This window comes from Molossus molossus, unplaced genomic scaffold (genome assembly GCF_014108415.1).
Source record: "Molossus molossus isolate mMolMol1 unplaced genomic scaffold, mMolMol1.p scaffold_m16_p_13, whole genome shotgun sequence".
Lineage (NCBI taxonomy): Eukaryota > Metazoa > Chordata > Mammalia > Chiroptera > Molossidae > Molossus > Molossus molossus.
In genome coordinates, this window is record NW_023425348.1 from 13,391,038 (window position 1) to 13,411,809 (window position 20,772).

At 50.7% G+C, this 20,772-nt stretch overlaps 1 pseudogene; it reads left to right on the top strand.

Moving 5' to 3' along the window:
* The first annotated feature begins 4,082 nt into the window (after positions 1-4,082).
* Positions 4,083-18,184, top strand: LOC118627798 (annotated as a pseudogene).
* The last annotated feature ends 2,588 nt before the right edge of the window (positions 18,185-20,772 follow it).

Consider the following 20,772-nt stretch of genomic DNA (forward strand, 5'->3'; position numbering starts at 1 on the left):
GGGAAGCCAGGGGAGGAGCCCCCCCCCCCCCCCCGGGCGAGCGGCCTCTATCCTGGGCTCTGAGGCAGCCCACCTCCTGGCTGAGGGAGAGCGAACCTGGCAGAGCTGGGGAGCCAGAAGGAGAAAGGTTAGCAGCAGCGCCTTCCACGGTCTCCCCGAAAAGTGCTTGCTGTGTATCACAGCGTCCAGACAATGCCCGGACCCCGACTGCTGCCCCAGAGCCCTCCTGCAGCCAATCCAGACACGGGGCCATGCACCGGGCAGGGAGGTCACTTGGCAGGTGAGAGAGGGGAAGGAGAAGGGCCGCAGGAAGACTGACCAGGACAGGACGCAGCCGTGAACCCACGAAGGGACAAGATGAGGTAGCCCCCCCCAAAACTCCTTCCCCACCTACAGACCCTTTCCCGACCTCGTCCGCACGCACCCACAGCAGCGCCGTGAGGCAGAATCATGCTCGCCTCTCCCTTTATTTTATTTCACTTTTTATCTTTATGACCCCTCTGTGGGGCTGGGCAGCCTCCTCTGGCCCCTCCGCCTCTCGGGGGTGCTCTGGCTTCAGGTCTGATTCTGGCTCTGGGTCTGTCTCTGGTTCGGGTTCTGGGCTCCACTGTGCCCACAGGTGAGACCACACACCCGGGGGGGCCTGTGTTGCCAGGGGAGCCGACGTGGACCACAGCCGCCGCCTGGGGAGGGGCCTCGCCCTGGGCTTGTGTGAGGCTCCGTGTAGAAATGCTGTTATGTACTATTTTAAAAATTGCGCCCAGTTAGCTACCCGGAGCCCTTCTTGGTGAATATTTTCTTTTCTTTTTTTTAATGTTTTTTTCTTTATTGATTTTAGAGAGAGAGGAAGGGAGAGGGAGAGAGAGATGGAAACATCGATGAGAGAGAACATGGACTGGCCGCCTCCTGCGTGCCCCCCACTGGGGATCGGGCCCACAACCTGGGTGTGTGCCCTGACCGGGACCCGAACCTGCGACTTCTTGGTGCAGGGTCGACGCTCAACCCCTGAGCCACACCAGCTGGGCTTGGATATTTTCTTTCTCAGGGTCAGCAATGTGTTGGGATTCATCCATGTTTTTGCCTGTATAAATATTTCCTTTTTAAAAAATCAATGGTATTTTATTGTATCAATAACCTACAGTTCTTTCATTCATTTGTCACGTGATGGACACTTGGGTGTTTCTCTTGCAGCTGATGCAGACGAAGCTGCTACGAATATCTGCATAAATGTCTGTGTGTCTTTCCCCAGGCAGACACCTCAGAGGGGGTGGGCTGGGTTATAGAACAACAATATGCTTAACTTTATAAGTAACTACAAATTGTCTCCCACAGTGGCTTTGCCATTTTGCATTCCCACCGACTCGTGCACTTTTTCGTTGCTCCTCGTCCTGCCATGATACGATCCGTCATTTCCATCTCAGCCGTTCCGGGGGCTGTGCAGTAGTGGTTCCCCAGATGGTGTGTGGATTGTTTAAGATTTTCCAGATACACAATCATGTTAACTGTAAATAACAACACTTTTGAATCCTCCTTTTATAACCACACGCCCTTTATTTAGTTAGTTAGTATCACACTGGTGAGGACCTGCAGGACACCGTCTATTGAATAAAAATAGTTATTACATGGATAGGGAAATGGTACCAACTTTAGTTACAGTATTAATATGTTCTGTGGGTATAGCATACAGTGTGGCAACTTTGGTGAATGATATAGTATCCGTTTACTTGAAAGTTGCGAAGAGAGTAGATCTTAAGAATTCTCATCACAAGAAAAAAATTATAATGATATGAGGTAATGGATGTTAACGAAACTTGGGCTGATCATTTTGTAATATATACATAGATCAAATAATTATGTCGTACACTCTAGACTAATACAGTGTTACATCTCCATTGTATCTCAATACAATTGAGGTGGGGCATAGTCGTAACAGACTTCTCCTGATCCGAGAGGGAAAATGTTGAGGCTTCACCACTAAGTATTATGCTAACAGCAGGGTTTTTTGTGGAGATCCTTTTTCAGGTTGTGCGTGGGTGTGTTTTCTATTCCTCGTTTGCTGAGATTTTATTGTGAATCTATATAAAATTTTGTCAAAATTTCCTCTGCGTCAGTTGACTTGGAATCAGTTGCAGCCTTTTACGCTCTGTGTTTAGGCTTCTGTAAAATGGGTCCGTAGCAGCCTTTGGGCTAGAATCAGTGTAGCTTCAATCCCAAGGCAATGCCCTTCTGAGCATCCCCTTATCACATGATGTCCCTGTTTTGTGAGGTCTCTGAACTCTGGCTGGTGGGAGCAGAAGGTGCAAGGTCAGTGTGAATTCCAGAAGTTGTTCTGCCCAGTCCTTCTCCCGTGATCCTTTCCCCAGCTTGGGGCCACCTCCTCTCACACACTGCAGATCGATAGCCAGTCAAAGACGCAAGGTGCATCTCTGCAGTCCTCCCGCGTTCTGTCTCTTTCCGTGTAGCTCCTGCCTGCAAATCAGCACGTTGGCTTCTCTGAACTCCAGCGTTTTCTCCTCAATTCACTTTCTGCTCAATTCGCTGAGATCTCGGGTTCAGTTTGGTTTCTCTCTCCCCTTCCTGTAACCTGGAATCTGCCTCTAGGCACTAAGATAAGGTATTTGAAGGGCTGACCTCATTTGTTTTCGTTCTGTCAAGTATCTCAGCTCTGTGCTGACTTGTCTAATATCTGAAAAGCTGTTTTAGTGACCGAGTCCAGTTTTCTCGTTGTTTGAAGGAGACAAGGTCAATCAGGTTCCCTGTTACCTCATCATGTTGAAAACAGAAATGTTCATCGATGAGCAAACATTTTTTAAAAAAATGGTTAATGAAGCTTCATTTATATATTTGTTTCTTTTACGGGTATTGATTTTGGGTTTCTATTCAAGACCTCTTTGCCTACCTTTGGGCTTCAAAAATATTCTGCCCTATGTTTGCTATAAAACATTTTTTACAGTTTTAGCGGCTATATTACAGTCTGTGATCCAACTCAATTTTGGTTTTTTATATAGTATAAAGTCCAGGAGTTGAGACTCATTATTTTCCCGGATGAAGATGCCCTATTGTTTTAGCACCATTTGTTGAACATTTTTCTTCTCTCTATAGAATGACTTTGACATCTCTATTCGGAATCAATTAACTGTGTGACTGCAAGTTTATTTCTAGAATCTCTATTATGTTTTATTGATCAGTTTGTCTAGCCTTATGTCAATGCCACATTCCCTTGATTGTACAGCTCTTTAGTAAGTCTTAAAGTAATCTAATATAAATTCTCCAGCTTTCATTTGCTTTTTCAGGATGATCTTGGTCCTTTGAACATCCATACACATTTCAGAATAAGCCTATAAAATTCTACCAGCAACGCCTTCTGGAATTATAACTGGAATACATTAACTCTATAGATTCCTTTGGTAAAAATTACATCTTTTCAAAATCGAGTCTTCCAGTTCATAAATGTTTTATATCTTTCTATTTATTTAGGTCTTTTTAATTTTTTTTTCTTTATTGATTTTAGAGAGAGAGAAAGGGAAAGGGAGAGAGCGATAGAAACATTGATGAGAGTCCAGCCGGTGTGGTTCATTGACTGAGCATAGACCCATGCACCAAGAGATCACCTGTTTGATTCTGGGTCGGGGAACATACCCAGGTTGTGGATCAAATCCCCAGTGGTGGGCATGTGGGAGGTGGCCAATCAATGTTCTCTCTCATCGATGTTTCCATCTCTCTCTCCCTCTCCCTTCCTCTCTCTCTAACATCAATAAAGAAGAAAAAGAAACATGGATGAGAGAAAACATCCATTGGCCGCCTCCTGCATGCCCCCCACTGGGGATCTGGCCCACAACCAGTGACCTCTTGGTACATGGGTCGATGCTCAACCACTGAGCCACACCGGCCAGGCTATTTAGATCTTTTAAAATATCACTTAGCAATGTTTTTATAATGTTCAGTGCACAGTATTTTGTAATTTTTAGTGGTATAATTTTTAGTGCATCTCTTAAAAAAGACTTTCCAAATATTTGGTTATTTATGATACTATCGTAAGTGGAATTTTTCATTTTCCAATTATTTGTTGCTCCTATGTAGACATGCAATTTGTGAGTATATATTGCCCCTGTATCCTGCAACCTCACAAAATTTACTTATTAGCTCTAATAAGGTTTTTATCCACATAAACTAGCATGTCATCTATGAAGATATATTGTTTTACTTCTTCCTTCCCAACATTTATGTCTTTTATTTCTTTTTCTTGCCTTGTTGCAATGACAATGATCTCAAGTACAACGTTGAATAGACGTAGTAAAAGTAGACATCCTGAGGGGGCGCCCCCCCCCACTCTGCTGGAGGCTCTCCGGACGGCTCGCTGGGCCCCCTTCGCTGCGGCGCCCTGCGTGGCTGGCTCGGGCCGCGCGTCGCCATCGGCGGTTCGTGCTCCCTTCGACGCGGGCACCGGGGCGACGGCGGCCGGGCTCTCGGGCTCTCGGGCTCTGTGCCCCAGGCCGGAGCCGGTGGTTGCCCCGGCGGAGAGACCGGCAGCCGGACTCCCTGGCCCCAGGTCCCCCGCGGCTGGGACAAGGGGACGAGGTCTGCCCGCGCCCCGGTGTCCTCCGCTCACTCTCGGGAGGAGCCGCCCGCGGTGAGCCGGCAGGCGGAGCAGCTGCCCGCCCCGGACAGGAGGGCACACAGGCGGCCGCCTAAGGAGAACCCCTGGACCAAAAAGCCGCCTCAGCACCTGTCACCAGCCGGGTCAGAGCCGCCCCCACTGGATTCCCTAGAAGCAGAGCTCAGTTCCCCCCCAAATTATAAAAGTAGGAAAACTCAAGACAAAGAAATCCAGCAAGTGTCAGAGTGTCATCAACCAAGGAAATAAGAAGCTACAAAATAAAAAAAGAAAGAGGAGACACATTTGAAAAGAGAAGTAACAGTGAGAGCAAAGAAACCCGGGAAACAAAATTAGATGGTCCTGGTGAAAACGTCAGTGAGGGTGAAGCTCGGTCAAGTAATCAAGAAAGCAAGCTAATGAGCCCAAGTGGGTACCGCGCCGCTTACATGATGTAAGACCAGATAGTCAAGAAAGACCAGGATCCCGGAACAGCCCAAGATGTCAACCTGAAACAAATAAACCATCGCAGAACCATAGGAGAAAGGACGCACGGAGTTGGAGACGTGATCGAGAGCAGAGAGATGACCAAGATGAAGTCTCCAGTGTGAGAGGTGAAGGTGGTAACATCCGAGGGTCCTCTCCAGGCCCAGGAAATCCTCGATTGAACTTTGATTATTCATATGGTCATCGAGATCAGTGAAAGGGCTGATCAGCCATTTCAGACCGAACTTAATACCGGTTGATGTGTTACTGTGACGATGGTCCAGGAGTACAGGTATGTCCCGTGGAAGAAGCATTGCTTAAAGAGTGTATTAAGCGCCAAATTGAATATTCCTTCAGTACAGAACATTTGGAGAAAGATGGGTGAACAAGGTTTCTGGCCCATTTCCCTGATTGCTGGTTTCCACCGTGTTCAGGCTCTCATTACAAACCCTAATCTCATTTTAGAGGCACTGAAAGATAGCACAGAAGTGGAAATTGTGGATGAGAAAATGAGAAAAAAAGATAGAACCAGAAAAATGGCCAATTCCAGGCCCTCCTCCACATAGGGTGCCACAGACAGACTTCTCTCAACTGATTGACTGCCCAGAGTTTGTGCCCGGCCAAGCCTTTTACTCACATACAGAGTCTGCTTCTAATTCTCCAAGAATTGGAAGTCCACTGAACCCAAAGAAAAATACTGAAACAAGTCATCTTCAAGCAACGTCTAGAGTTCTACCTACCCGTTTGCCTGACCTGGTCTCGGAACCTTGGATAGGAGTAAAAAAGAGGCATTGTGCATCCCCAGTGAAATCGAAGGTGTCAGCATCTCTACCTGAAGAGGCATCAAATCAACTATACCCTCCAGATGAACAAGAACAAGAAGAGCTTGATTTTTTATTTGATGAAGAGATGGAACAAATAGAAGGACGAGAAAATACATTCACTAATTGGTCTGATAATGATTCAGACTATGAAATTGATGACCAGGATTTAAACAAGATTTTGATCGTAACTCAGACACCACCTTACATGAGAAAACATCCTGGAGGAGACAGAACAGGCAACCACATGTCTCAGGCACAAATTACATCTGAACTTGCTAAAGTCATCAGTGATGGCTTATATGACTATGAACAGGATCTGTGGACGGAAGAAGACGAAAACACACACACAGCCCTGGCCCGTTTGGCTCAGCGGTTAGAGCGTCGGCCTGCAGTCCCAAGAGACCCGGGTTCGGTTCCCGCTAAGGGCACGTACCTGAGTTGCAGTTTGTCCCTGGCCCTGGTTGAGTTGTGTGGGTGGCAACTACTCGATGTGTCCCTTTCACGTCGATGTTTCTCTCCCTCTCTCTCTCTCTCTCTCTCTCTCTCTCTCTCCCCCTTCCTCCGTTGCTCCCTCCCACTCTATCTGAACAAAATATCAAAAATGTCCTCAGGTGAGGATAAAAAAACAAAACACACACACAGCCATAGAGGTAATTGTTTCTGGCCAACATCTTTCTGCCGATACTATAGCTTGACTGTGTGTTGTTGCTTATATTTTCCTAAACTTCTTATTTTATTTTACAGGCCTTTATTTCATGAAATTTTAAATATAAATAAATTGTATTTAATTTGAAAATATCTGAGAAATATATCTGAGAGTCACAAACTGAGAAATAATTTCATTTTATTACAATGACAGTGAAATAAATACTTTTCTTAAAAAAAAAAAAAATAGACATCCTGATGTTATCAGGAAAGTGTTCAGTCTTTCACCAATAATGATGATTTTAGCTCTAGGTTTTATATAATGCTCTGTATCAGATTGAGAAAGTCTCTGTTTGCCATTTTTTGCTGAGAGTTTTTATCATTAATAGGTAAATTTTTGTCAAATGTGGTTGGGCTTTTTTGCATTTATTGAGATAATCATATGAATTTCCTCCTTGAGTCTATGAATAAGGTGGATTACAATAATTGATTTTAAAATATGAAATTACTGAGAGAAGAGTGGTCAAGTCTGCAACAATGATTGTGAACTTGGTTATTTTCTTCTTTCATTCTGTAAGCATTTGCTTCGTGTATTTTGAAGCTCTGTTATTAGATGAAGTTCGAATTATAGTAATTATTTTTAGTTACTAAATTTGAATACAGATTTATAATGTTTATGCTTTTATCATTATGCAATAAACCTTTCTTTCTGGTAATACTTCTTGTTTTAAGGTCTTTTTTGTCTGATATGAATATCGTCACCTTTTTTGTGAGTTGTATTTGAATGGTGTACTACTCGGAGGTCTAACAGAAAAAAAACCTGGAGATCACTGTCTATATCAATATTTCTGTCTTTCGTTTATGTCTGTATCTAAAGAGAGAGATTGATAAAGAAAAAAGATTTATTTCAAGCCATTGGTTTGTGTCCTTGCGGGGGCTGCTGAGTGTGGGATCTGTAAGAAGGGCAGACGGGCAGGCTGGGAACGCCCGGGCGGGGCTGCAGCTGTGGCAGACTGACCTCTGCCTCTGGGAAGCCTGTTTGCTCTGAAGGCCTTTCAAGACCAACCCAGATTATGGACGATAATCTCTCTTACTTAAAGGCCAGTGAGTAGACGTTGAATACATCCCTAAAACAGCCTCACAGAAACACCTGGATTAGCGTTTAATTGAATAACTGAGAACGAGCCAAGTTAACACGTAAAACTAACATCACAAATGATATATCTCTTTCCGTCTTTCCACCTTCAAACGGGTCTGATTTATTTAAAGTGCATCTCGTCTAGTCAGCATATTCTGCTTCTTTGTCCAGGACAACAGTCCACTCCCTTTAAAGCGTTTGATTCACCCATGTTATCAATAATTTATCAAACTACATTCGATGTGTCGATAAATTGGAATATAGGTCTCCCACTCCTTATTTGTTTTTTATTTATTTCGCCTTTTTGTCCATGTGTTCTTTCTTTCCTGACTTCTTTGGAACGAAGCAAATATTTTTAAATATGTTACTGTTATTCCTCTATTAGCTTTTTGGCTATTTATCTCTGTGCATGTTTAGGGATTGTTCTAGGTATTATAATACGTGCCTTTAACTTACCACAATATACTTAGATTTAAAATAAAATACAGGAATATTGCAACAAGATAACTTCACTGAGGTTTACCTTCATACTTTGTTCTGCAATGTTACAGTTTTTGTTTTAAACAATCACATGTCTTTTGAAGAGTTTAGAGAAGGAAAGACAAAATATGCAGAGCCTTTCATATTTACCCACATATATTTATCATGCCCGTTAATCTTCATTTTTTTCCTGTAAATCTGAGTTACCATCTGGTGTCGGTTCTTCTCAGTCTAAAAAACTTTTAACTTTTCTTGCACAGTAGGTGTGACCATTAATACGTTCACTTCATTTTTACCTTAAACTTTATTTGCTTTCTCTTCACTGTTGAAGACAGTTGTGTTGAATATAGAATTTTGAGTGGACTGGCATTTTTTTCCTTCTTCCTCCCCCCACGCCCAGCATTTTGAAAATACTACTCAATTGTGCACCAGCCTTCATTATTTATGAGAACTTAGTCATTATGATCATTGTTTGTCTGTGGAAGCATTCAGTATATTCTCTTCACCTTTGAATTTTAGTAGCTGGATCATAATGTGCGTAGGTGTGTGTGTGTGTGTGTGTGTGTGTGTGTGTGTTTATCCTCACCCGAGGACATTTTTGCATCTATCTTCAGATAGAGCAGGAAGGAGAGAGAGAGGAAAAGAGAGGGAGAGAAATATCAACATGAGAGAGACACATCGAGTGGTTGCCACCCGCACGACCAACCAGGGCTGGGGACAAACTGCAACCGAGGTACGTGCCCTTAGCGGGAACCGAACCCGGGTCTCTCTGGACCACAGGCCGACGCTCTAACCGCTGAGCCAAACCGGCCAACTAGGTGTGGGGTTTTTTTCATGCTTACATTGTATGGAGTCCGCGGAGCTTTTTGGATCTCTCAATTAATATCTTTCACTACATGTGTGGAGTCTTGAGCCATTATTTCTGTAACTGTTTTTCTGACCCAACCTCTCTCTCTCCCTCCCTGGACTCCTGTGCATTTATGTCGGGCTGCTTAGGGTGGGGTGGGAGTTAGTCCTGCAGGGCTGTCCTTCCATCACGGAGTCAGAGCTGCATGATCCCTTCCACTCAGTCGAAAAGTGAGGCACAGAAAATGACGGGGCTGGTCCAGAGTCTCCGGGCTAAGAAATCGACTTTAATACCCAAGTCTCGCCCCAGCTGACTGATGGGAGGGCCTGCCCTGACTGTCTCGGTGGTGAAATGCTTCCTCTTCCCTCTCTCCCCACCCTGTGAACAGCTTTACTCTGGGTCCCGTGTGAGGTGCGAACCCTTCACGGACTGTTCACGTGGGAACTGCACCTACCATTCTCTCCAGCCGTCGGTGCAGTCGGGGCTGGATGGCGGCTGTTAGCCACACAGATGAGCCCGGAAAAGGGGGCGAGGGTGCTGCCGGCAGGGAGCTGTTGCACTTCCGAGTACAGGGGAGGCAGAGACGGGAGCTGCGGGCGGCATTGCTGACTTCAGTCCTGACCCTGCCAGGCGATCGGATGGTTCTGCCACGGTCGGTCGAGTCATCTCTCCGAACTTCAGTTTCCTACGCGCAGTCACACGACATTCACAGCATCATGGCCTCACTCTGCAGGTCAGCGGGAAGAGCGTGTATACTTTGTGAATCGTAACGTCCACGAAGAGGAGTCCTGACCGCCACCAGCACGCGGTGAAAGTGGCAGATGCTGAACAGAGCCGCAGGGCAGCGTGTCGCTTGCTGACAGCTGGGCGGAGAGGAGCCTCCGGCAGTAACCCTCTGGGAGCTGAACTTGGTAGTAAAGCAATACAGGAAGGGTATGCATAAGAGTAAAACAAAAAAAAATTGGAGACCATCCAAGTTCAGGCTCAGTAGCCAGATGGACTCAGAGAGGCTGGACCATGACTGTAACTAGAAATGAGAAGCACCCTTGTTTGAGAAAAACACTGTTTGCAGAAAGACTACGTCGTCAAAAAGTGATGGGTGGCAAGGAGGCAGAGAGAAGGGACAATGTTTCTATGGGATCCTGAGGGGAGAACTACTTTGTATCTTCTGAGAACTACTATGTATCTTCTGAGGGAGAACTACTATGTATCTTCTGAGGGAGAACAGAGACATCTCAGAAGCCAGGGAGGTATGTTCCGTTAGACAACAGGGAAAGTTCACTGGGCCTCATGAAGGACCCCCGGGGACACCCCCAGTGACGGATGAACCCTTGTGTGTTCTGCAAACAAGCTCCCTGAGGTACCTGAACACTTCAGAGCATCCCGGAAAAGCAACACATCTGGCAGACTCTTTACATTCGTTATGGTAGGAGCTGATATTCTTGGCACAGGTGCTGTTCTAAGTGTGTGTGTGTGTGTGTGTGTGTGTGTGTGTGTGTGTCTTCAGTATTTGGTTCTCCAAATATGGTATGAGGATGCCTTAGTCACCATGTGAGAACCTTACATGCTGCAGTGATATTACGCTTGCTTTTTTTTTTTTTTCCAAACTCCTATAAATTTATCATGAATCACTTCCTGGGGATCACTTATCTGAGGGTGTTCTAACAGATCCAAGCTTCAGGCTCTGAAAGCAGTAGACGGACTACAAATGGTACTAATTCCTTATAGATGCATATCCCTCTTTTGAGGTCTTCACCCAGGGGCCAGCCAGGCATCTGACTGGACTTCTCTACCTTGTCCGTGGGCATGGTGACGGTGGTTATGGCCACAGCTGACCAGCAATTCGGCAGATTTAAATCAATCCTCGGGAAATGCACAGCCTGGATCAGAGAGGGTGCCCATGTGAAGCGAGGGGTCTGCACATCAGCAAACGATGAGGTGGTCACAGGGAGCGAGGAGTTCCGGACCAACGGCTGCACTGCACCTACATCTATAATCCGTTGAATGTTACATTTGTGTGACCCTGTCTCCACTACGACCCTGGGTTTCTCAGGAGCCTCCTACTGTTCTCCCCACAGCGGCTCTGGCTCACTCCAGTTTATTCTCTGTGTAGCAGCCAACGGGATCTCTCTGATGCGGGACAGAATTTTGACCAGACGTCACCTCCCTCCTTCGTTTGCTTGCCCAACCTGAATCTCTTCTCTGGCTTTCCCTTGCTCTCCGGATAAAGACCCAACTTCTCAAGAGGGTCCAAAGTCCCGAGCCTGTCCCAGGTACCTGGCTTCCCTACTGTATCCTCAGATGGTGACACACAGCAGGTGCTTATTGAGTAAATGAAGTCCTCGGGCCACTCAACAGCTCTCAGCGCCATCCTGATGCCTCCTCAGCTTTTGACGAAGATCAAATGAGTTAATCCAAGAAGCTTCTGGTCGAGATGGGGGAAGGGGCAGATGCTGTACTTGCCTCCTCCCACGATCACGTCAATATTGCAACTAAACTCCAGAACAACCGTCATTAAGAACCGCCGAAAAACTCGCTAAAAGAAGTCCTCTGACTCAGGATATGAAGAAGAAGCCACATTCAGACTGATAGGAAGGGGTGGAGATGGGGAATGGGCTGGTCCTACACCCACAGGTGGCAGCTAAAAATCAGGAAGGATGTCTCAGCTGCAGGGGTTACCCCTGAAGCGCCAAGAGCCTCGGTCCCACATCAGGGTCCCCAGCCCGGGGCTCCAGTGCCAAGATGAGAAGTCCCCATAACTTCTGGTTGTGAAAACCAGCAGGTGTTTGGCTGAGTGAGATGGAGGCTGTTGGAATCCCAGACTCTCCAGGTAAAGGACCCACATGTGGACTAACTCACTGATGGTCTCACTGGCTCTCGGCTCCGGAGCAAGGGCAGCAGTTCAAAGGCACCAGAGACAGAGGGAGGCACTGACTTGTCTGGCTTCGGGGTGAGGGCTGGAGCAGTCGCTCGCTCCCAGACAGAAGTGCACGCTGGTGGCGTGGTTCTGGTGCTGAGTCCTCCCCTCACCCAGCCTGCCTGTGCAGATGGGTACCTTATTTGAGTCTCCATCTACCTAGCGAACACCTTTCACCCTGCCTTGGTGATTCCCTGGAGACCCAACTTGCAGGCCCATCCAAGCCTCTTCCAGCAGCTTTTCCATACAAGTGGCTCATGCTGCAAAATTCCTCAAAGGTTCACAAACCCCAAACAAGCAATGTCTAGCCTCGGCTCACCCCATACTTCTTGCTGAGCAGCCCTGAGCCCAGCACGAGGGCCTTGATTCACAGCCTCACCTGTCCCAGGTACCTCCAAGCCCAGCATAAATAGTAACCCTCTGAAGATCACTGTGTAGCTCATACCAAGTGGGCCCAGGCAGGGCCCAGGCAGCTGCTGAACTTGGCCTGCACCAGAGGCTCTCCCAAGAGGCCCCAGAACCAACACTCCAGGTAGCCAGCTTCAGGTGCAGAGTTCAGAACACTGGTTAGAAGGATACTCAGTGAACTGGAGAGGAGAACAAGGACCTCAGTGAGAACTTCAACAAAGAGATAGAAAGTATAGATATGGAGATGGAAAACATAAAAAAGAACATGTCAGAAATAAAGAATATAATAACTGAAATAAAGAATCCATTACAGGGAATAAACAGTAGATTAGATGAAGCAGAGGATCAAATCAGTGATTGTGAAAACAAGACAGCAGAAAACACTTATCAAAACAGCAGGGGGAAAAAAGAATTAAAAAAACTGAGGATAGTGAAAGGAGCCTCTGGAACAATATCAAACGTGCCAACATCTGCATCATAGTGGTGCCAAAAGCAGGACAGCGAGAGCAAGGGATTGATAATGACGAGAAAAGGAAGGTGCCAGGAACCACTGTCCCCTGCGCTGTGAGGGGGAGGGGAGCTGCGAGACTGGCTGCCCCTCCACCACCGCTGCTCCCCCTCTGCAGCCCCCCAGCTGCTCCCCATTTCCTCCTCTAGATGTCCCCTGGATGCCTCCCATTCCCTCTGGATGCCCCCTGGCTGTCCCCCTGTCCCCCAATCCTCCCGACTTTGCAGCCAAGAGCCACGATCACGGTGAGGTTCCAGCTGCGGACCCCCATGTGCGCCCAGGATACTGAAAAGGCCTTGCAGTGGCCACCAGGTGAACTCTGGAGAACAGAAAGAGGTGGAGAGGAAATGCAGACAATACCGAGGGCTGTGGGGTGCGCTCAGGGCTGCGAGGTGCGCTCAGGGATACGGGGTGTGCTCAGGCTATGGGGTGCGCTCAGGATACGGGTGCGCTTGGGCTATGGGTGAGCTCAGGGATATCAGGTGCACTCGGGCTGGAAAACGGACCATCTTCTGACAAATGCGGCAAAAAGCTAAATAGTGGGGGTAGCAGTGCGGGTCATTTTCCCACCCCGGCTGAGTTCGGCCTCATGGTCCAGAACTCAGATGACTCGTTCCAGGAATTCTTTGGTGGGAGACACATTTTCATCCAGCTTCTTGGACCAGTTTGACAGCTGCTTTGGGACTCGGCAGGAGTGGGTGCAGGGGCGACGCAGGAGTGGGCGCAGGAGTCTGGGCGCAGGGGCAGCACTGGGGCGGGTGCATTCTCCACCTTCAGTGGGTTTCCTCTCCCCAGGAAGGTTTTCTTCTGATACATGATCTACCTGCTTTGGGTGGGTGGTCGCAGGGCTCACTCATTCTCCTCCAGGCCCGGGGTGCAGTGCATGGGCAACGTTGTCTGTATGGACTCCGAGCAACATGGTCAACGGAGAAAAACCGCTGCCAAGAGAAAGGTGCGGCCCTGGCCGGTTTGGCTCAGAGGTTAGAGCGTCGGCCTGCGGTCCAGAGAGACCCGGGTTCGGTTCCCGCTAAGGGCACGTACTTCGGTTGCAGTTTGTCCCCGGCCCTGGTTGGTCGTGCGGGTGGCAGCCACTTGATGCGTCCCTTTCACATCGATGTTTCTCTCTCTCTCTCTCCCTCCCACTCTATCTGAACAAAAAAATGGAAAAATGTCCTCAGGTGAGGATTAAAAAAAGAGAGAGAGCGGTGCAGCGTGGCCGGAATGAGGAGAAGCTGAAGACACTGGGAAAACCCTGGACACCTGTGGACAGGAGCGGCTGTCGCGCTGGGATGACGGTGATCCCGGGCAGGCCCGCGGCAGGAAAGGTGACCGCAGCTGCACGTGTGAGCACCCACAGGAGCACCCCCCCCACCACGATTTCAGATGAACTCGGCGTCTGTGTAATCCCCAGTCTCACGTCTATACGCAGTCATCGGAGCGCTGGGTCTGTTGTGGGGACCGCATGACAGCGCCTGTTTTGTTTTGTATTTAAAATGGTTGTAAATCTCTGCACGCACTTTGCTTTCATGTTCAACGTGACCCAAGGCGGCCCTGACTTCCCATCACGAACACCAGCTGGACCTGCTTTCCACTGCGTTTGAGCCAGGAGCCAAGCGGAGTCAGCCTGCTGTGCAGTGAACATCGCCAGGGCCGGTCTTCCAGGAACTTCAAGGATTTCTTTCAATATATATATATTTTTTTTTATCCTCACCCGAGGACAGTTTTCCATTTTTTGCACAGATAGAGTGGGAGGGAGAGAGAGGAAGAGAGAGAAAGAAACATCGATGTGAAAGGGACACATCGAGTGGCTGCCACCCGCACGACCAACCAGGGCCGGGGACAAACTGCAACCGAGGTACATGCCCTTAGCGGGAACCGAACCCGGGTCTCTCCGGACCGCAGGCCGATGCTCTAACCGCTGAGCCAAACCGGCCAGGGCTCAATATTTTTTAAAAATATTTTTTTTATTGATTTTAGAGAGAAGAAGGGAGAGGGAGAGCTAGAAACATCGATGAGAGCGAACACCATCTGGGCGCCTCCTGCATGCCCCCCACTGGGGATCGGACCCACAACCTGGGTATGTGCCCTGACCGGGAATCGAACCAGCGGCCTCTTGGTGCAGGGTCAAGGCTCAGCCAGTGAGCCACACCAGCCGGTCTTTTCCCAGTATTAATGCACCAGTGGTAATATATTTCTGATTTAATCTAAATTGAGGATGTTTTCTGGTTGTACATGGATGCAGGCAACTTAGTAAACTTTAACAATTGTTTAAATATGCAGTGTTAACCTTAGGTTTAAAAAGTAAAGCTGGTAAACTGGGTCTTTGTTATTTGCTTTAAAAAAGAAAAAAGAAAATAAAAATAAATGGGATGTGTTTGGTGCCTTCTAAAAAAAGGAAAGAAAGAAAAGAAATAATGATGGAAAACTTCTCTAATCTAGAGAAGGAAACAGACATACAAGTCCAGGAAGTGCAGAGGGTCCCAAACAAGATGAACCCACGGAGCCCCACACCAACACACATCTTAATTAAAATGCCAAAGGTTAAAGAAAAGAGCAGATCTTAAAAGCAGCAAGAGAAAGGCAGCTAGTTACCTACAAGGGAGCTCCAATAAGACTGTCAGCTGATTTCTCAACAGAAACTTTGCAGGCCGGAAGGGCCTGGCATGGAATATTCAGAGTGATGAAAAGCAAGGACCACCCTGGCCCGTTTGGCTCAGCGGCTAGAGCGTCGGCCCACAAACCAGTGAGTCGTGGGTTCGATTCTGGTCAAGGGCACGTACCTGAGTTGCGATTCATCCCCGGCCCTGGTTGGGGTCGTGTGGGAGGCAACCAGGGGTTGTGTTCCTCTCACATCAATGTTTCTCTCTCTCCCTCTCTCTCCTTCCCACTCTATCTGAACAAAAGTAGAATAAAATGTCCTCAGATGAGGATAAAAAAGAAAATCAAGGACTTACAACCCAGATTACTCTGCCCAGCAACGTGGTCATTTAGACTGAAGGACAAATAAACAGTTTCCAAGACAAAAGCTAAAGGCGCACGTCACCACTAAACCGCTATTACAAGAAATGTTAAAGGGACTTTTTTAAGAAGAAGAAAAAAGGATCAAAATATGAACACTAAAACGGCAAGAACCACACACCTATCGACAATTACTTTAAATGTAAACAGATTAAATGCTCCAATCAAAAGACGCAGGGTAGATGAATGGATAAGGAAACAAGACCGACACATGCTGGCAGGGTACTGGGGGCTGCGGAACGAGAGGCCCCAGCTCAGTGCCCTGGGCCGGCCCAGGCTCGCCTGGCTTTGATGGCTGTTCCTGCCTCCCACAAAGTCCTGTGTCACGCCCAGCACTGCAATGGACTTTATGTCTTCCCTTGGGTTCCCCGCAGCCAGCCAGTGAGCATCGGGGGATGGCAGGAGCCAGAAGTCCTGTCTGGCACGGGGCATGAAGGAACCCAAGCTGAGCACAGAGCCTGTTCTGAAACCCACCATCCAGCAGGCCACCAGGACGGTGAAGACTGCTCCTGTTCTGAAAGGGGGTCAGGCTAGTGTTTCCTGGCGGCTTTGTTCCAGCTCTGTGCTCGGCCCGTCCGATGTGCATCTCAGTCCTGTCTCTGTCGGGTCCCCGCACCTAGCCCCACCCTTCCTGTAGGCAAACCTTGTGTTGTATGAATTCATGTCCATCCCCAGCACCAACAGCCTCCTGGTGCAGAGCACGGCAAAGCCAAATGAGCAAATGTGCTCACAAGCACCCTCGGTCATGGGCACATGCCGCTCCTCCTTTTCCTGAGAGGGATCCGAGGCCCAGGGGCGTTGCCGGCCCCAGATCACGCAGCTAGAAGTGAGCAGGCGCAGGAGCTGGACAGATGGAATGAGTGTCATGGACTTCAGCCAGCCAGCGCCAGGGCAGACGGCCTTCCCACAGACGGCCGAGCCCCACACCCCCACCCCTACAGAGTCCCTGAGCGTGCCGGGGCAGGAGTGCCGTCTGCCTGGCACCAGAGACGCGTAGTGGGAACTGGTCCTGAGCTCCTGGAAGGATCTGGAGACCGTGTGACCTCGTGTTGGAGGACCCAAGTTCTGAGGCTGAGCTTCTGGGACTTTTCATGCCACAGAAACCAGAAAATGGTAACAGGGCAGTTAGGGCTGGAGGCAGGGCAGCAGGAACCGGGACCCTCTGGGCCCTCTGGAGGGTCTGGCTTGGGGGATCCCTGTCTTAACGCACCTCTCTTCTAAGCACACCAGATGCCTGCAATGGGAACTCTGCTCCAGGCAGGGGAGTCTGGACACCTCCCCCCTCTGACCAGACTGCTCAGCCTTTCCCGGGGAGCCCCAGGGAGGCAGCCTGATTTTCCCCAACAGCCTGCCCTCCTCCTTCCTGAGCCCCCACAGCCTCCCAGGACCTAGAGCCCCTTTCTGACCCCAATATCCCTCTACTGACCTCACAGTCCCACGTTCCGTCCAGGCCAATCCGTGCAGGTGTGACGGTGACAAGTAAGGGCTGTGCCATCAGGTGGCCGGAATTCAGATCCCGGCTCCGCTGTCTTCCAGCTGCGCTGCTGTGACCACGTCTGCAGTTCTCTGTGCGGAGAACGGACGAGCTGAATCACAGGGCAGCTGGGAGGGCTGGTGGGTGCTGCTGGCCCAGGAGACGCACAGTGAGTGTGAGCGCCGGTCTCTGGGACCCACCTGCTCTCACAGCTCAGCCACCAACCCCCGCCCGACATAGAGGCCGGGTGTTCCTGAGATACCCTGACATTCAGCTCTAAGGCGAACCAGTGCCCTTAGCGAGCCCAGGGTGCGGGGCGCTGGGGAGGAGAGCTAAGATCCTGGCCAAGGCCTCTGGCTACACAGAGTTGGGATGGAGGGCGGCTGGGGTTTGGCCTGGACATTGAAGAACCAGGGACCAAGCAACGCCTGCATGTCCACATGTCCCTCAGGACAGCAGTGTCAGGTACCAGCCTCTGAGGTGGTCATCTGAGGACCCTGGGGAACAGTCTACCCCCTTCCTCTACCTGCTATCACGGAACCTGGCTCAGGTACAGGGATTTCTGGGCCACCAAGGTACCATCTTCCGTCCAGTAAGTCTCTTGGTTTCCCAACTACAGTCCCTCCCACTGTGCTCGGCCCGAGAGGAGAAGACGGGGTCCTCACTCTCCCCTCCCCTGGTCCATAGACCGTTGCTGTGAAGCTGAGACAGGAGGTATCCGTGAACATGACAGTGGACACAGAGAGGGCATTTCAGAGACCAAGGGCCAGTTGGAACCCCCCACAGACTCAGAAGCCTGGCACGGGAACCAGACGCCCGGACCGATGCCCTGCCATTCAGCCTGACCAGCTGGGCACACCGTGGCCACGTGCTGGAGCACTTACCCATAACAGGCACAAACTCGCCTGGCCTGGCACAGCCCTGCCAATGTCAGACTGTGAGGGGTCCCTCTTGGGGAGCCAGGGAACAGCGGGGGCTGCTCACCAGGGCCCTGGTCTGGGGCTGTGCCAGCTGGTTCTGAAGCGAGGGCCCCGGTCCTGAGGATCCCAGACCAGCCAGGCTGCCTTCATTCCGCCACCGGCTGCCCCTGTTCTGCCCAGCGGACTCTCAGAGAAGGGGAGAGCCCTGCCGTCCTTCTCGGGGGGGGGGGGGTAACTCGACAAGAGGTGGCAGGGGCAGCTCTCCTGAACACAGCTGGGCCCCAGAGTGTCTGGGGCGGGGGCAAAGCTACACCTGCCTCCTTCCCCTCACACTCCCCTAGGGACCCCCTTGGGGCAGCAAGAGGAGTGGGGAAGGAAAGGGTGAGCAGGTGGTCCCCTTAGAGCCTGGCAGCACGGCCCCGGGAGGGCAGGGCAGGCCCGGAGCAAGGCCCCATGGGAGGGGCCCCGTGAGGGCCGGAGGAGAGAAAGCGCAGGGCACACAGACCCTGACCTGGAGGCGGAGTGATTTGAGCCGAGTCTGAGCTCCGAGGTGGAGAAACGCACCCCACAGCCCTGTCTAACCCTGTCTTTCGGCAATTCCGTCTTGCCCTGGTCATTCGGCTTTGCCAAACCTGTAATCTCCTCTTTAAACTGGAAAGGAGACACCCCGCATCCGTGTCAGGTGCCTGGTCAGGGGGGGGGGGGGAGCTGGCGCCAGCACCTCCCACCTGGAGCTGGGGCTCCTCAGAAGACCAGGTGTGGCCTGGCAGCTGTCTGGCCCATCGGAGCTGAGACCCAGCTCTCGCCTTCCCATCTTGGGAATAAGCATCATCGTGGGAGGGGACCCTCCACAGGTCCAGCTCCACTGCTTTTGTGGGCAGGGTGGGGGCTTGCAGAACCCTGATCACACCTCTGCTGTGTGGTCCACACGGTGTGACCGCGCAGGGGGCCACCCCTCTGCGAGTGGCCAGCCTGTACTTGGCTCAAGTGCCAATCCCATGAGTGATATTTCACCGGCCAGAGGCTGAGCTCCCTGACCACACAGCTGGCAGGCGCCACACGAAGGAGGCACTGGAATAGCGCCCCCGAGCCCGTGGGAGGAGGAAACAAAGTGTCCCAGGCAGGCCCCTGCCCACCATCCTGAGAGTGAACCGCTCAGGGCTCCTGGGCTTGGCCCACTGCCTGAGGGATGTGCTTCCTCATTCTCGCCACAAGGTGTCTCCACGCTCCTGCTCAACCACGCGCCCGGCTCCGCCGCCTTTGGAACAGCCGGTCGGGGGCCTGAATCCTTCCCCTGATTGAGCCTGGCTCCCCCTGTTGGGCTCCAGGGGACACGGGGAGACAGGCCTGTGACCACCACACTCCCGCCCTGCTGGTGTGAGCGGAGTGGCCTGCAGCCGGAGCCGTTTTCCATCCTGTGGACCCCGGGGGGCCGGGGGTCCACCACCACCCCACCTTCTCCCCCATCTCCATGTCTTCTCAGGACACAGGCTCAGGGGCCGCGAGTCCTGGTGTGAGGAGCCTTCGGAAGCCTGCGCCCTCCATGGTGGTCCTGAGGCCTGGGCAGAGCCTCCGGCCACCTGTGCGGGGACCACTCCCCAGTCTGCCGGTCACTGGGTATTGCTTTCTCGTCTCCACAGCCCATAGTCCCGTGAATTTAGCCCTGTGAGGATCATTAAAAGAGGCATAATGACCCTATTCTGAAAGATTAGATTAGATGACCAGGGGAAGAATGTTCTGGAAGCTGCTTGTTACCATGTGAATGTTGGTTGCCAAAGACAGGGAAACAGGCTGTGCACTATTCATGACGTTCCTACCGCCACACGGCAGGTCTGCGGTGCCCAGGGGAGAAGCCGGGCCTCCTAACCCCAACCTCCCAAGAAATCGCCCTTGGCTTGGGAATGGCTCCCTCTGGGTGACCCTGCTCCAGGGATCACAAGGGCGTCAGAACAGACATCGGAAGGGAGAGGTCGCCAGGGATGAAGGGGTAGGTGCCTGGGGCCGGCCTGGCCCAGGGCTCTGAGCAGCTCAGGAGAGGAGGGGGCCAGAAAGATGTCTGGCTCGGATTAGGTCCCCAAACCATCTGGAGAATCAGACTCTAAAGCTGGTTTTAGGGGGGCAGATGGCATGAATTACAGAGACTTTGAAGGGGCAGTGGGCACCCTCACTCCATGGGTCAGGGTGGGGCCTCTTCTGTAGCAGCTGCGACCTCAGCACAGCCCCCTCTCCACGTGCCAACAGAACCTGCCCCTGAGGAGCCTGGGAGCGGGGGCTTCACCCCAAGGGGGCAGAACCGCCCTTTGCTCTCGCCAGAGAGTCCACAGCAAGGGAGACTCGGCCTTGGCTGGTGAGCGCGCCGCCACGTCCCAGACCTGTACGCGTGGAACCTGCGCCCTTTTGTCAGCCACGTCACCTAAATAGATTCAAGAAGACCTGTTTCTGCTGCGGTTCGAGCCTGGCCGCTGGCTGGGTTGGTTGGAGCGTCGTCCTGGGCTCCGAAAGGCTGCAGATTC